General features: G+C 44.9%; 1 protein-coding gene and 1 long non-coding RNA gene across 8 annotated transcripts in view; one reads left to right on the plus strand and one right to left on the minus strand.

The window, feature by feature from the left end:
* The window catches only part of Pde8b (phosphodiesterase 8B), a 234,210-nt gene that overhangs the window by 185,918 nt on the left and 31,505 nt on the right, over positions 1-16,787 (minus strand). The window lies entirely within an intron of this gene.
* On the plus strand, positions 15,216-16,405 carry LOC134485576 (uncharacterized). The gene is made up of 2 exons (XR_010063705.1): positions 15,216-15,600; positions 15,882-16,405. It is a non-coding gene; the product is annotated as an uncharacterized LOC134485576 (long non-coding RNA).

Here is a 16,787-nt window from a genome sequence, read left to right on the forward strand (position 1 = left end):
GTGGTGCTGAGCTCCTGGGGTACCCTGTGGCCTGACAGGATCCACGCTAGTATAAGGGCATGGGGCTCTGAGGTAGCAGAGAAGCAGAGTAAGGATGAGAAGGCAGTGTCCGTCCCGCCAAGACACTTTGCTGCATTGCTAGGAAGGAACATTTCTATATGCAACATGATTACCATCAACAGGACAACACATGGGGCTGGAGAGATGGTTCAGCGGTTAAGAGCACTTGTTTTTCTGTTGAAGACCTGGGTTTGGTTCCCAAGACCCACATGGCAGCTGACAACTGTTCTTACGTCTACTTCCGAAGTACCTGACATCCTCTTCTGACCTCTGTGGGTATCAGGAACTCACGTGGGGGTGGACAGACACACATCTGACAGAATACCCATATATATATAATACATAAATATTTTTTAAAGTGGGTAATACAACCTTCCCAAGCCAGGAAACAAACAGGGACTCCTCAACTACATGAAAACTGGGTTTACAGCTGAGTGAAAACAGACAAGAATAAGTCTGGATCCCAGAGAAGCCCATTGGAGACTTTGAGCTTAACCTTGAATTAAAGCTGTGTTAAAGTCTGCGGCTCCTGGGAAAACAAAGAGCCCAGTCAGAGTCTCTGTGGTGCAGTGGAAGACATTGCCTTGGATGGGCCAGTGGGTCCTTTCGGAGAAATTTCTTTCTTTCTTGTCCTAAATGTGTGTGTGTGTGTGTGTGTGTGTGTGTGTGTGTGTGTATGTGTGTGTGTGGTGTGTGTGTGTGGTGTGTGTGTGTATGTGTGTGTGGTGTGTGTGTGTATGTATGTGTGTGTGTGGTGTGTGTGTGTATGTGTGTGTGTGGTGTGTGTGTGTGGTGTGTGTGTGTGGTGTGTGTATATGTGTGTGTGGTGTGTGTGTATGTGTATGTGTGTGTGGTGTATGTGTGTGTGTGTGGTGTGTGTATATGTGTGTGTGTATGTGTGTGTGGTGTGTGTGTGTGTATGTGTGTGTGGTATGTGTATATGTGTGTGTGGTGTGTGTATGTGTGTGCGTGTGTGGTGTGTGTATGTGTGTGTGGTGTGTGTGTGTGTGTGCGTGTGTGGTGTGTGTATATGTGTGTGCATGTGTGTGTGGTATGTGTATATGTGTGTGTGTTGTGTGTGTTGTGTGTGTGTATGTGTGTGTGGTGTGTGTGTATGTGTATGTGTGTGTGGTGTATGTGTGTGTGTGTGGTGTGTGTATATGTGTGTGTGTATGTGTGTGTGGTGTGTGTGTGTGTGTGCGTGTGTGGTGTGTGTATATGTGTGTGTATGTGTGTGTGTGGTATGTGTATATGTGTGTGTGTGGTGTGTGTATGTGTGTGTGTGTGTGGTGTGTGTATGTGTGTGTGGTGTGTGTGTGTATGTATGTGTGGTGTGTGTGTATGTGTGTGTGGTGTGTGTGTGTATATGTGTGTGGTGTGTGTGTGTATGTGTGTATGTGTGTGTGGTGTGTGTGTATGTGTGTGTGGTGTGTGTGTGTATATGTGTGTGTATGTGTATATGTGTGTGTGGTATATGTGTGTATGTGTGTGGTGCGTGTGTGTGGTGTGTGTGGTGCGTGTGTGTGTGTGTGCGTGTGTGGTATGTGTAGATGTGTGTGTATGTGTGTGTGGTATGTGTATATGTGTGTGTGTGGTGTGTGTATGTGTGTGTGGTGTGTGTGTGTATGTGTGTGTGGTGTGTGTGTGTATGTATGTGTGGTGTGTGTGTATGTGTGTGTGTGGTGTGTATGTATGTGCGTGTGTGGTGTGTGTGTATGTGTGTGTATGTGTGTGTGCGTGTGTGGTGTGTGTAGATGTGTGTGTATGTGTGTGTGTGGTATGTGTATATGTGTGTGTGGTGTGTGTATGTGTGTGTGGTGTGTGTGTGTATGTATGTGTGGTGTGTGTGTATGTGTGTGTGTGGTGTGTATGTATGTGCGTGTGTGTATGTGTGTGTATGTGTGTGTATGTGTGTGTGGTGTGTGTGGTGTGTGTGTATATGTGTGTGTATGTGTATATGTGTGTGTGGTATATGTGTGTATGTGTGTGGTGCGTGTGTGTGTGTGTGTGTCCCAAAAGTAAAGAAGAAAAAAATGCCTGAAGACCAATGAGACTTATTGAATCAATCACAGTTTATCTATATGCTATATTATGTAGTTATAAAAAAAAAAGACACAGGCTGTCTTTATAAATTTCACCGAACTGATCTCTAGTTAATATATGCTGAGTGAAAACAGAAGAGTGAGCTACTAGTGTAAGCCAAACATGAAACATGGAATCATAAACACACTCATAAGTAAATGAGTGGGAAAAAACTCATAAACCCTACAATAGGAGAGCTTAGCATTTAAGAAATGAACACAAAAATGTAAACTTCTTGGAATATATTTTCTTTTGTGCTTTAGGACATGTAAATCATTTACATTTTTATAACATAAAATCATGTTTATAATAAAAAAATGATCAGAAGCTAAATGAAACAAAGAACCCTAAAGAAACAAAAAAGGGGACTTAATAAAATTACTAAAAGTCACTGTGTTTTACCTGAATCTCCATAGGGAGGTATGAACCTGACATTAAACGCTACTCAAAACACAACAACACAACAGGACACAACACAACACTGGTTTCCCATGGTCTTGTTGATCACAGTGGTGATCCCTGCCCATCTGAGAGGTGTGTGCTTCTTGTGTTAGAGGAGAGGACAGACGACAGCGTCAGCGAAGCCGAAATGGATTGTGTGGTGAAATAGAGGGGACATGCTAACTCACTGGAGTTGAAAACGTCTTAGTTCTTAAACCTGAATTCAAAGTTAAAATCCACAATACATTTTTACCCTTTAAAAAATTCATTTCCTAGCGATGTCCACCTAGAAAGTCCAAAATAAAGACTCGTTCTCTGCTATCCAGATCATGCCTCTAAACTCTACCTTGTGGTAAAAAAAAAAAGATTCAAGTTTCTGGGAGAAGTGACCGAATCTAGATCAGAAACAGAACGAGCACCCTGGGCCCGGAACGCATGGTCAGACTAAAGAACAAGCATGTACTGAATGTCACCAAGACAGAAAGGACACTGGCATCCACATGGACAAAGAGGACAACTGCGTATCAGCGGTGGCAGGAGCTGCAGTGGACACGGACACATCGCCTGCCTATAAACCATCAAGTTTAGTCAAGATAAAGGTGTCACTGGTTACCTTGGAGATGGAAGAGTGTAGCAAAAGTTCCCCTTGCCTTTCCCGCCCATCCGTATCTGAAGGAAACCAAATTTAGAAGAGAGGGAAGTTTCTCTTTACGCAATCATTCCAGCAGTACTGCAGACAGAAGGAAACACTTTGCAACCCCTGAGGAATTAATGAATGAAGACAATAACCAGCAATGGTAGGGTTGCCCATATCCCAGAGAGCTGGCCGGACATGATTTGCCTCTTCGTAAAGGCACACACTGCCTGTAACAGCGGCTCTCAAAAAGATCTGATGGATCTTCTGAAGGTGACATGATTACACAAGGAACCCGGGGCCAGAGGAACGTGGCAAATGACACACAGGAATGTAAGCTGAGGGGGAGAAAAGACTGTGGGAAAGTCCGCTGGATGTGGGAAACCCAGCTGGATAGATGTCCCAGTTTCTTCAAACAAATAAACTGGGGGTGGGGGAGTAAAGTTGAAAAAATATCCAAGAAACCGGCCAATTCCAATGGGTAGGCCCCGTTCTAAAGAGCCATCAAGGAGAAATGTTTAAAATGAGAACATTAATGAGGTATCTAGGAACATCGCAACACTGTCTTCGTATTCGATAAGATTGAGACATCGCTTCTTTTCCGCTAATAGAAGAATGAGTAGGTTGTTCAGGGTTACATGTTGAAAAGCTGAAGGAAATATTGTACTTTAGCTTTAAAATGATCACAGAGTGGGGCGGGGTTGGAGCAGGGGCGGGGCGGGGGCGGGGACAGGGGCGGGGACGGGGTGGGGCGGGGCAGGGGTAGGGTGGGGTGTGATATCAATATAAGTAGGCTTAATTCTGTAGCTGTTGAGGCCAGCTGGTGTGAACGTGGAGTGAAGAGTATAGATCTCGACTTTTCCACGAATAAAAAAAGAATATCGATTGATGCATTTTCAATTCTGACCCTCGTGTCGTTATCCATAACCAATAACACGGAGAGCTCCCCTCGGAGCTAACAGTAGTGTACATATTGGTCATACTGTACACACAGCAGCTGTGTGCTCGAAATGATCCTATCTTCCTTAGGCAGAGGAAGGAAGTGGCAAGAAGAGAGGTCAAGTCAGAGAACTAAGTAGGTGGTCCACAGGAGGTTATAGTCTAATTCCTTCTGACCTCGAGCCTCAGGTGTCTGGTGGGAAAACCGAGGAAGCATTTGCCACATGCTAAGACAGGAGAAAGCAGAGACAACTGTTGGCAAAGGTGTTGAGAGACCGTAAAGTAAACATGGAGTGAGGCTGGAGGAGCTAACGGCCAAAGAGGTGGCTTACACAGGCACGAAACCGCTCACACCTTGAGTGGGAACTCACAAGCCCACACTAGTGACGGTCACCAGGAGGGGTGGCACTGTCACCCTGTGTAGCCCACCATTTCCATAGAGCAGACACCTGTTTTCCTCTCTCCCTTTCTCCCACACTCTAACTTCTTGCAACACCTCCTTAGAGACTCGATCTAAGAGGAGCCCACCCAGCAATGCCATTAAGAAGGCAGGGAGGAGAGACCTCAGTTCTCAACACCACCAAAGGAAAATAGAGAAAAGAACACCAAGACGCAAATACCCAGCAAAACTTTGGTTCCCTGTGTCTTATCAAATTACAGTGCCAAACTGTAATTCTTTGATTGATAAGGCAGAGTGACAGCTATGTATAAGGCCAATATATGCTATAAAGGTAGCTACTCCATGTCGAGATGCATTATAACTGCAAAACAGATCCCAGATTTCAAAGGCTTAGTTCCAATCTTCTTTAAAAAAAAAAAAAAGAAGAAGAAGAATGGTAATGATCTTAATTTTTATATTAAGTTGACATGATAACATTCTTAATATATCAGTCATACAATTATCTGCTTTTACATTTGAAGAAAACGTCGAATTAAAGAAAAACTCGAAGACTTCCTGTGTGGTTTCCTTTGTGCCTGACCTCACACTTTCAGGGGACAGTGCTGTTCTAGAGCGAGCATCCACCCTACCTGGCAGCCTGCAAACCACAGAAGCCAAGGGTGCTCTCGGCTGGCGACGCCTCCCACGTCATGCTCATTCTCAGTAGGTTCTCCTGGGTTCTATAAGCATCTGGCAGCTGTGAGCTCTTGGCTAAGAACACAAACTCCCATTCTGCTACATTCTCGTTGATACAGGGCCTGTGGTCATACGCTTGCCTGTTCCTCAGTGACGTTACTCCTCAGTTCACCGTTGATCATGCTTACCCAGTGAAGGGGCTTCATCCCATAGAACTTAACTCCTAATTCCTGCCAACCAGCCACACCTTGACACTTTGACACCTTCACACACACACACACACACACACACACACCCCACATACACCGTGGGGCACATGGTACACTTCTGTACCCCACCCCCAACTTCACCATATGCCCACTCGTGAGACCCTAGACTATTTATAGAGACCGTACCTCTGTCACACTTGTAACAGTGCATTACTCACAGTTTACAAGGAGGAAGAGTTTTGCTGGTTCTTTGGGCCCATAAAATTTGTATAGGACAGTATGGTGGTTTGAGTGAGAATGTCCCCTTTAGGCTCATAGAGTTGAGTACTTGGTCTCCAAGTTGGTGGTGCAGTTTGAGAACATTTAGGGCGTGTGGCCTTGCTGGAGGAATCATGTCACAGAAGGGCAGGCTTTGAGAGTTTACACACTCATGCTGTTCTCAGCCCATACACTCTGCTTTCTATGTGCCACAGGAGATGTGAGCTCTCAGAACCCAGTCCTTGCCGCCATGCCTGCTGCTTCTTGCCACATTGTACCATCGTGATGAACTCTTACCCCTCTGGAACCAGAAGCCAAATAAATCCTTCCTCCCAGAAGTTTATTTGGTCATGGTATTTTATCACAATATAAATGTGACAAATACAGGCATGGATGGATCTTAGGCCCTGGACAGTGCAAACCATTCCATCACCCCAGGCTGCCCTTTAGTTACCACAAAAATAAATTACAGAAAAGGTGCTGTAATAGGAGGGTAGTAGCAGAAGTCTGAGGCAAGAGGTTCACCATGAATCCAAGGCTATCCTGGGCTACATATGTATTCAAGGCTATCCTTAAGACTTTGTAAATAAGGTTCTATAATGTTTGGAACCTTGAGACAGCAGGAGATTGCCAGGTGGTGCCTCTGGTATGGTAAGTGGTTATCCATGGACTGAAAAAGAAAATGTAATGATAAACTTAGCTGCAACTATTGCTTCAAAAAAAAAAAAAAAGCTCCTCACCAAGTTAGATTTAAAAAAAAAAATGGGCAATTTTGACGAGCTTCGGGAAGGAGGCTGCTCTTTTGTGACTTGCTCCAGCGGAGAATGGAGAAGAAACAGTAGCATGGGATCATCATCATCTTCCAGCCCCTACTGGCTACTGCATCAAAGCAATGGTCACTGGTAAGGGCTGGCATCCATGAAGAGGCCACTGCTGTGCGCTTGCTGACGAGAGGAATGCCATCATGTCATGGGAAGTGTGTGTTTAACGCATCTACAAAACGACTCCTAAACCTACGGCTTGGGGAACATTGCGGAAGAGACGGCGGAAAGACTGTAGGAGCCAGGGGATCAGAGAGTTCGATGTGAGATTGTGTCTGCTAGTAACGTCAGAGGACATGAAGCCTCACCTACATGACTGTCTCAGCATGAGCTGAACAAGACAAGGGCACACATGCCAAAGTGAGTGGAGGAAATACTACACCACCTCAGAATATCTGCAATGAAGGAACTCTGAGGGTGGGAGAAACGCTCCTCCCCATGGAAGATCACACCAACTGGCTCTCCAGTACTAACCAGTCAGCCCTCAAAACATACATGAAGTAATACTACATACACTGAGTGGATAATCCTTAGAAATCTATATGAACGTATACATAGATGCATGTGATAATTAATGAAAAAAAAAAGAGACCATGAATTTGAAAGAGGGATTGGAGGGAGAAAATGGAAGGCAGAAAGGATGGAGTTATAATCTCGAAAATAAAATTAAAATAATTTAAAAAAAAATGAAATGTAGGGGTTGGGGATTTAGCTTAGTGGTAGAGTGCTTGCCTAGCAAGCGCAAGGCCCTGGGTTCGGTCCCCAGCTCCGAAAAAAAAAAAGAAAAAAAGAAAAAAAATGAAATGTAGGCTTACCCCCACCTCCACTTCCAAAACTGAGCCTAATCAGATTAAACCTCTAAATCCTACTATCATTTTCTACCAAATACAGAAGGCAGAAAAACCACATTAGCTGTGCCTCGGGTTGGGTTGGGAGAATGTCTACAAGGACAAAGAATCCCAGTTCCTTAACAAATAGATTGCAACTGGGGGAAAGAGAGAAAGGAAGAGAACAGACAAGAGACCCAGCCATTTCCAAGGAGCAGACTTCATGTGGAGAGAAAGACACGTAAAGAACAAGATGATGGAACACAGGACTTGGAACAACGCAAAATAACGTACTAACCAGATGGGTGTAGATTCAGAGACCCGCATGCTAACATTAGGCAGGGCTCTGGGAACCCAAGGAGGAGGGGAAGAAAGGAACATAGGAGCCAGGGGCATTGAGGACACCAGGAGAACATGGCCCACAGAATCAACTAAGCGGGAGTCATCGGAGCTCACAGAGACTGAGCAACCACAGAGGCAACCACGGAGCCTGCATGTGCCTGTGCTGGGTCCTCTGCATACATACCGTGGTTGTTTAGCTTGGGACTTGTGGGAATCCTACCGACGGGAGTGGAGCTGTCTCTGGCTCTTTGCCTGCTCTCGGGATGCACTTCCTCTTACAGGGTTGCTACACCAGGCCGTGACAAGAGGGTTTGTGCTTAGTCGTACTGTACCCTCTTATGCCGTCTTCTGTTGATCCCTCTTGGAGGCCTGCTCTTTTCTGAAGGGAAGTGGAGGAGCAGTGGATCTGGAGGAGAGGTGAAGTGGACTGGGTAGAACTAAGAGGAAGGGAGGGAAGGGAGTCTACAGTTGGGATGTCTTGGGTGGGAGAAGAATAAATGAAAACAAACAAGCACATACTAAAGTGAAGAGAAAGGAAGGAAGGAGACACAACTCCACTTAGCAGCAGGTAAAGCAGTGCACTGAGGAGAGGACACAAGACGGATGCCACTCTGGGTTTCTGGCTGCACTGAGCCTGAGCCTGGGCCTGAGCGATCCCCTTGAGCACGTGCCTCAGTGTCCTCCCTCGTAACACTACCTGAGCCTCTGCTTACCCAGCACACTCAAGGATCAATTCCCATAACTCTCCCCTGTAAGTGCTCCCTGAAGGAACTCCTGAAGGCTCTCTCTCACCTGCGTCACCCTCTAATTAAATCCACTTTTCCCAAAAGGCAGACATAGAAAAAGAAACAAGCCCTGATTCAATTTTCTGCATCTCTCACAGCAGCACTGTCTCTGTACTATGGATGTAGCCCAGCTACAGAAGGGGTTAAATACCCTCTCTGTGCTGACCTAGAAACCTTAATGCCTCATATTGCATTGCCTCTAGATGAAAGTCCACTCCCAATGTCAGCCATGTGGCTTAGAAGCAGTGTGAGAATTCCTTGTCATATAAACTGCTATGTAGCCAGGCAGTGGTGGTGTACACATTTAATCCCAGCACTCAGGAAGCAGAAGCAGGTGGATCTCTGTGAGTTCAAGGCCAATCTGGCCTTCAGAGTGAGTTCCCTAAACAGCCAGGGCTATACAGAGAAACCCTGTCTTAAAAAACCATGGATGGATGGATGGATGGATGGATGGATGGATGGATGGATGGATGGATGGATACAGAGATACATAGATAGATGGTGGATGGATGGATGGGTTGTGGATGGATGGATAGATGGATAGATAGACAGATAGCTATGTTAGAGAGATCAAAGAAGAATAGATCAGAGGAGAATAGAGGGTGGCCTCCAATCTTTGTCTAATAGTCATCAAGGAACTGAACCCTACTAATAACCACAAAGGTGAACTTAGAAGATCTTTACCACAGTGAGAGGCGCCTGTTATTGAAATCTGATTGCAGGATTCCAGATTCTCACATTGATTCACAGATGTACCGGCCTTTGGAATCATCTCTTCTTCCCTGCATGAGAAATCTGGAAAAGCAGGAGGAAGCATACTGTGGCTTTCCTTCTCACTGCCCTTCAGGAGGTAAGACTAAACAGACCAAGAGCTCATCCAGAGATGTGTGGGCTCGCAGTTAGAGTCAACAGATCTCAAGGTTTCGAGGTCCTTGGTAGGTCAGACCACTTTAGAGAAAGTCGCTGGGGTATTGGAAAACTTACCTGGGTTCCATGTGGCTCTGAGCCACCATCCCAGGGACAGGAGGACCTCTGTGAAGCCTCTGTGAGGAAGAGAGCCTAGAACTGGATTTGCAGACCCCACCACTACATAGATTTGGAAGGAGAAAGCAGTAACTCACATGGAAATGTGTCCACCTAAGCTTTCTCCCCTTACCACATGTCCCACAGCAGATGGGGAGTGTGTGAGTGTGTGTGTGTGTGTGTGTGTGTGTGTGTGTGTGTGTGTATCCCCAGATGTGCTCCTGGGACCTTGGTTCAATCTTTATTTACCATCCGTCTTCTGAGTACCACAATCTGCTGGTTGGGTTAAAATAGTTTTAACTGAGGCTCAGCGCAAAATGCAATTAGTGACTTTTGCTTTCCTCAAATCCCCAGTATCTTAGGCCAGACTGCCTCTCACGTTACCCAAAGACCACTGGGCCCAGGACTGCTCAGCGCTGGCTTGATCTCTTCTCTGCTGGCTGTGGTAGCACAGGCCTATCATCCCAGCGCTGTGGAAGGCTGAAGCAGGAAGAGCAGGAACCTGGGCCAGCTTGCACAACATAGTAAGACCCAGCTCAGCCTTGGCTTCTTACAAAACAATGTCTCAAAAACATATAAATTACCCAGTTTTCACATTCATTTGGCATTGTTCTGGGTTCACAGCGGGAGCCTTGAAATAGACAAAGACTATTTCATCTGAACTCAGTTCCTGAGCACTGTGTTTGTGTGGTTCTAGAGCAAAAAATTAAAAAATAAATAAGCTACTCTATGCTACTCATGTAGTAGGCTGCTTGTAAGTCTCTCAGTGCCTTCCTGTAACTTCTTCCAGAATCCAGGGTCTTCTTTCAACTCTGAGACTCACACAGTCAGCTGTACCCAATTACTTTTCTCTTCCTGTCTAAAAGAAAACAGGTTTTGAACCTACAGTACACCATCTTCCCAAGGGTAGCATGCATCATCCCAGATCACCTACAGAAGCCAGCAACACTCCTTCAAATGGTTCAAGAGCAAGGCTTTGGGGTACAGGTTGACATCAGAGAATCCCATGCTGAACCATCTCAGGATGACAACAGGCTATTGGCTGCCAGCCTCTGCCTGTGCAGACCCAAGAGCCCCACCCCAGCATCGCTTTAGAATCATTCTAGGATTGATTGGGACCTTCTCTTTTGGAACACCCATTGAAGCAGACTAAATCAGTCAGTAGCGGTGGTTTCCAGTTCCTGGATAGCCCATTTCCGTAAGTTCAGATAGTCTACACTGACCAAGCCAATCTATTAGCAAGTATGGATTTCGTGTTCCGATAGAAAACAATGTTTCAAAACTATCTACATAACCTAAACTTCGTTTTAACTACCAAGATGATAACAACAGCAACCACAAGAATACTGGCATTGAATCATGGTAGAGCACATCATTGTGACCAGTGAAAACATTCTGTGTATGGAGCGGCGTGAATTCCATATGTACATACAACATACATCCTCCAGTAACCTAAAGCAGCACTCCAAGCCAAGCAGATAGAAAGGGCGACTGTAGATGTGTATGAAGAAAAACTCCACTCTAAGCTTCCTTGCTTCCCTACATACCTTCTAGGGCCCTCTTCTCTGCCACAGAGAGTTGTAACACATCACCAACCACCATAGACCTCTCCAAAGGATCCATGCCACACCCCTGGGGGTGCAAGGAGAAGTAGTAAAGATCAGTGCTTTGGAAGTTTGGGGTTAGATTCAATCTTTCCTCCCAAGTCCAGGTCTTACCCTAGGCAGTTTGATCCACTTCACTTCTTAAAAACTTCATTTTCCATATTTTTTAAAGATTGTTTTATACATATGAGTATTTTGCCTGCTTGGTCACAAAGTGCAAGAGTCCCTGGTGCCTGCAGAAGCCAGAAGGCACCGTGAGCTGACACAGGGGTGCTGGGAACCAAGCCCGGGTCCTCTGCAAGAGCAATATATGCTCTCGGCCCCTGGGGCCCATTTTCTCTGGTTTTGAGAATGGAAAAAAGAATCTAGTTCCGAGTCAATTAAGGGGAATTAAGGGGAAACAGAGTAGATGGGAAGGATCAGCATAGAGCAAAGGCTTAACGGCCAATGTCTTCACATCCACCTAATTCATCATGTAAAGAATCCATACAATGTTACCTTGAAAACAAGATAGGACACAAAATGGTCCTTCTTTCGCTGATGGATTAACTGAGATAAACCATTCCCTGATTTTTGTCACAGCTCTCACTGGGTTCTTTAGGCATGCCGTGAGTGGAATAGCAGCACTCCATGGCCAGTGCCAGTCCACGGCGGGAATAATAATAATAATAATAATAATAATAATAATAATAATAATAATAATTCTGTGATTGTTCCTAAGGAAGCAGGAGAGAGGTGATGGGTGGAAACTGGGGAAGTCAGAAAATCTTAAGTCAATGCCACGGGAGGGGAGGAAACAGGAGAAAACTTTCACCAATGCTCAAGTAAAGCACACAACACGGTTGTTAAGCTGCTAGCATGACGGCCACCAAGGTTCCCACTGTGAAAGCAACTTCCCCCTCCCCAATCTAAAACAAATCCCAGACTCCACAGCAGAGCACTTGATCAGGCTGTGAGAGGCCTTGGGCTCCATCTCCAGCCCCACAATAAGTAAGAGACTCCAACACACATCTTAACAGTTTAAAGCATTGTCAAAATGTGCACATTCTTTACTGAAAATACCAGCTTATAAGCACATATTTTAAAAAAAAATAAAAATTTTCTCGGTTTCAGGGACTGAGGAAAGAAATCTACAGGGTACGGGAAGGGAAAGTAAAAACTGGGGTGAGGGGGTGGGTATAAAGTGGCCAGGCTGGGTCCTTGGACTCTCAAGGGGCATAGAGCTATCTCTGACCACACCAAACCCTGAGGGAGGGGTAGCAATCGAGGGCAGAGGCACCAGAGTCAGCAGAAACATGAAGGGTGAAACTGAGGGGGAGGGTGGGTGTGTAGCACTTAGAGGTCCCAGTCAGGGTCACCGGACAGATTTTAGCACAAGTCATTAAGCCGGAAATACAAGCGAGGAATCTGGCACACATAAAAACCACTTGTCTTCAAGTTCTGTACTGTCTGCCTCACTCTGAGTTTCTGTCTGTAGCTCAGAAGAGCAGCTGGTCCCACTTTCTAGTGCCCTTCGGATAGGATCAGGATCTGCTTGTCCAGTCCTACTCTCTACCCTGCCCTGAACCCAGGACTCTCCACCCAACACACTCCTGTCCTCTCTGGTACACAGGCATGTTTGGTGAAAGAGCTACAGCCAAGAGATCCCTGAAAGGGAAGTCGATTCCATGAAGCTATTTGTCCACTTGTCTCTGTCTCTGTCTCTCTCTACCACTCTGTCTCTGCCTGTCTCTCTATGTCTTTGTATCTGTCTCTGTTTCTCTGTTTCTCTGTTTGTTTCTCTGTTTCTCTGTTTCTCTGTTTCTCTGTTTCTCTGTTTCTCTGTTTCTCTGTTTCTCTGTTTCTCTGTTTCTCTGTTTCTCTGTTTCTCTCTCTCTCTCTCTCTCTCTCTCTCTCTCTCTCTCTCTCTCTCTCTCTCTCTCTTTCTCCCCATCCAAGGCTTCTAATCCCTCACCAGTTGCAACTCTCATATCCCTCCTTAAGGCCATAGCTTCTGGGGGGCTTCCCTGCCCTATACTTCTCCCTGAGGTTTGTCCCTGAGGTTACTATAACCATCATCCCGTGATAACAGTAATGACAGTTTTCTCTTTTTCTAGTTTGTGGGTCTTGCAGACTCATTTGTTGACCCCCTTTCCTCCTGCCAACACCTTAGCAGCAGCAACTTGGTAAAATTATCACCTTATGCGTTCTCTGCTTGCTGCCCAAGCCATGTTGGAATGGAGCAAGGAAGATATGGCTGGCTTGTCTTACCTATCCAAGTGCAGTGGTTGCCTATGGCCTCCGATTGTCTGCAGCAATTCCTGTAGCCATGAGTTCGTCATGTCATGCCCAATCAAGATCCCCACAAAACCAGAAAATAAACACTTTCCTATTCCCCCATTAGAAACCTCAACCTGGCTCAGTGGCTGTCACCTCTGTGAAGACGCTGAATATCTAGATCGTATTTACCCATCTGCCCCAAAGTTCCCATCTGCCACCCCCCCCAGCCCCCGGTGGTTTTCCAGCCTGGAGACTCTATATTCTCTTCTCACCATTTGGATTCCTGGCCCATTGCCAAGAAGGTGGCACAGAACCTTCCCTGTCTTCACCTCTGTGCCCTGTGTCCACAGGTGGTCACCACGGAAGGATGTCAGCAGAAACTGTCTCACCTCTAAGTGCATAGTGTCGCTCTCTGATTTGAAGTGCTGCTGTTTTGTTTTACGTTTGGTGTTTTTGGTTTTGTTTTTTTGAGGCGTTTTTTTCTCTGTGGAGCTGTAACTATCCTGGAACTCACTTTGCAGACTAGGTTGACTTCGAGCTCGGAGATCCCCTGCCTCTGCCTGCCAAGTGCTGGGATTAAAGGTGTGCACCACTCTTGCACAGCTCCGAGTTTAAGTCTTATTCAAAAGTGTTAAAAAGAAGAATCTTCGGGCTGGAGAGATGGCTCAACGGTTAAGAGCACTGACTGTTCTTCCAGAGGTCCTGAGTTCAACTCCCAGCAACCACATGGTGGCTCACAGCCATCTGTAATGGGATCTGATGCCCTCTTCTGGTGTGTCTGAAGACAGCTACAGTGTACTTATATACATAAAATAAATAAACAAATCTTTAAAAAAAAAGAAGAAGAATCTTCTCATTGTCCTTAAAACTAATATAACTATAGCACAAATGAAGGGAAAACATTTAAATAGGATCCCTTGGGCTTCCTCACATATAAGACATCATAAGTTCAATTCCCGGCACTGAAGAAAAAGAGAAAGCAAACACTGGCTGTAATTTGTGTGTTAGGACCGGGAAGGATTTTGATAACAATACAAAATGGCGGAAAGTAAATCCGGGTCTGACTAGTACAAATTATAGTACTCGTCAGAGCTTAGTAAACTCCATGCTTTGCTTTGAAGTAAAAGAATAATAAAATAATAAGTAATAATGAAATAATAATAGCAAGACCTCCAAGAATGAGGATCAGACCATGTAACTGTTCTGCCTGACATCCAACCGGATTCCAGCATCTCCCCTTGCCTTGCAAATGCCCATCATGCACCGCATGGTCCTCCATGTCAGAAGCAGCTGAAGGAACTGTGACGGGAAGGCCACACAAACCATCAGGGTCCATGCAAACCCAAGATGATCCTGTGAGGAACTGAACCTCAAGAAACCTGAGTGGGCTACATGCCCAGTACTCTTCCCACTTATACTTTGCACACAACTGTGAAATGGAGAGAGCTGTGTCCAAAGGACAATACACTCTGCTATAGATGGCCGCACATAATTTATTTGGGCCACAGGACAACTTCATTCATTTAAAGCATGGGCTCTTCAAGTGTGGCCCCCAGATCATTAACAAGACATCTCCTAAAAGCTCACTGAAACTCAAGTTGCCAGGTTCCTCGAAAGTCCTACAAAATCAGACACTCCAGGGGCGGGGCCCAGACCCACTGGATGCTTTAACAAGCTCTCCAGGTGACTCTTGTTTGAGAATCATGACTTAGAAAAACAAGAACTATTATTTTTTTAAAAAAAAAAAAAGTAGCTCTAATCCTTTCTCCTCCACCCCAGTAAAACTCATTCTTTGCTGTGAGGTCACATAAGTATTTATTTCCCCTTTTATGTAGAGTAGATTTAGAATGATCCTCAGTGACTCTAGAATGCCATGGAACAATGCCGTGGAAGTCATCAGCAACTGGTTTAAGCACGCCCCTGTGGAAGAGATCTACCCTCCTCTGTAGGCTTGGCTCGCTAAGCCTGGATGTTTCCCAGATCCCCAGCATCTGCAGGAGAGGTTGGCACAAATACCAGCTGAAGGAATATATGAGCATGGTGAAGTGGGCAGACAGGAGAAGTCGTGGCCATCAGCACAGTCATCTGGCTGGTCACCACTGGATGACACCGCTCGCATCCACGATCGGCTCGCCTATGCGGAGGAAGGAGAAAGTCTAGTGTACCATCAGTAAAGACTACTAGGACCAACTCTGAGTCCTGGGTGCTCCGAGCAGCAACAGCTGGGAGCAGAAAAGATTGGTAAGAATTCCTAGTTCCTGCCCAAGGGAAGTTCAGTTGTCTCCTCTGAGGATTTCTGAGCAAGAATTACAGAAGCAGCATGCATCAGGAGTGAGCATCCTGCAAGAGTCTCCCGTTAGTGTACTATTTTAAAAAAGCAAGCGAGAGGGAGATGAATTGCTAGGAAGCTGCATTTTTACAGCAACTGGGAGACAAACTCCTTACCAGAAATGGAAACTCATGTGATATCATTACACTGCATATGAATTATTAATGTTTATAATCTTTTTTTTGCCAATTAGGTATTCAAGAAGGTTCCTGTTGACATCATGTTTGACATCATAATGCTTCATCATTCTAAAAGCTTAATGAAATAAATTATTGCTAGAAAAAGAGAAAGAGAGATCAAACACACTTTTTTTTTTGCACTCAGGGGAATACCAGAAGCCAACTGGATAATGAAGATATTGTTTATCCTTGGTGATAAAGAATAAGAAAATGGACATTGAAACCAACCAGTGCTGTAAATAGGTCCAAATGGCCAAGACTTTCTTTCTCTACCCAAGCACTCAGAGAGAGAAGAAGAACCACATGGCTGCCAACTATCACACACTCGGGAAAAAAGAATTCTTACTCTAAAAGGCAAAAGGAAATTCTCTTTACAAAATCATTTCATCCATGTAAGGGAACAGAACATGTGAACTTTATAATTGAAACCAGCCATAGAACATTGAGTGGAAAGCTAACAGGATATTAAGTACTTGGGGGTAATTGTGTGATAATACATTCTACAGTGTTTATATAAATATACCTGATCTAATTTCAAGTGTATGATCTCTGAGGTTTATGTGATGCATATTCATGTGGAATCACTGAAATATCACTCTCCTTTCCAAACATTCCTAGTAATGGCTTGGAATACATTAAGCTCTTGTTTGGAAATCTTGTTGATAAAGTGAGTTAAATTCTTTCCCAGGTCAAGCCTTTTAACACTTAAGCCAAGTAGCTCAAGATTTATTCAAGTTTATAGTAACTGCTAATAACCGGGGCTCATTTTCTCCACCAGTTTTTACTCCATTTGGTTTCTAAGTAGCCTCTTGAGGAAGGCATTAAGACAGAGAAAAATAGTCTCATTCATTATTTTTTTTTTGTCTGCTCACTAAACAAACACCAAGTAGCTGGGGTTGCCAGGTACTAAACATGAGTTC

The sequence above is a fragment of the Rattus norvegicus genome, chromosome 2, assembly GCF_036323735.1.
Source record: "Rattus norvegicus strain BN/NHsdMcwi chromosome 2, GRCr8, whole genome shotgun sequence".
Taxonomy (NCBI): domain Eukaryota; kingdom Metazoa; phylum Chordata; class Mammalia; order Rodentia; family Muridae; genus Rattus; species Rattus norvegicus.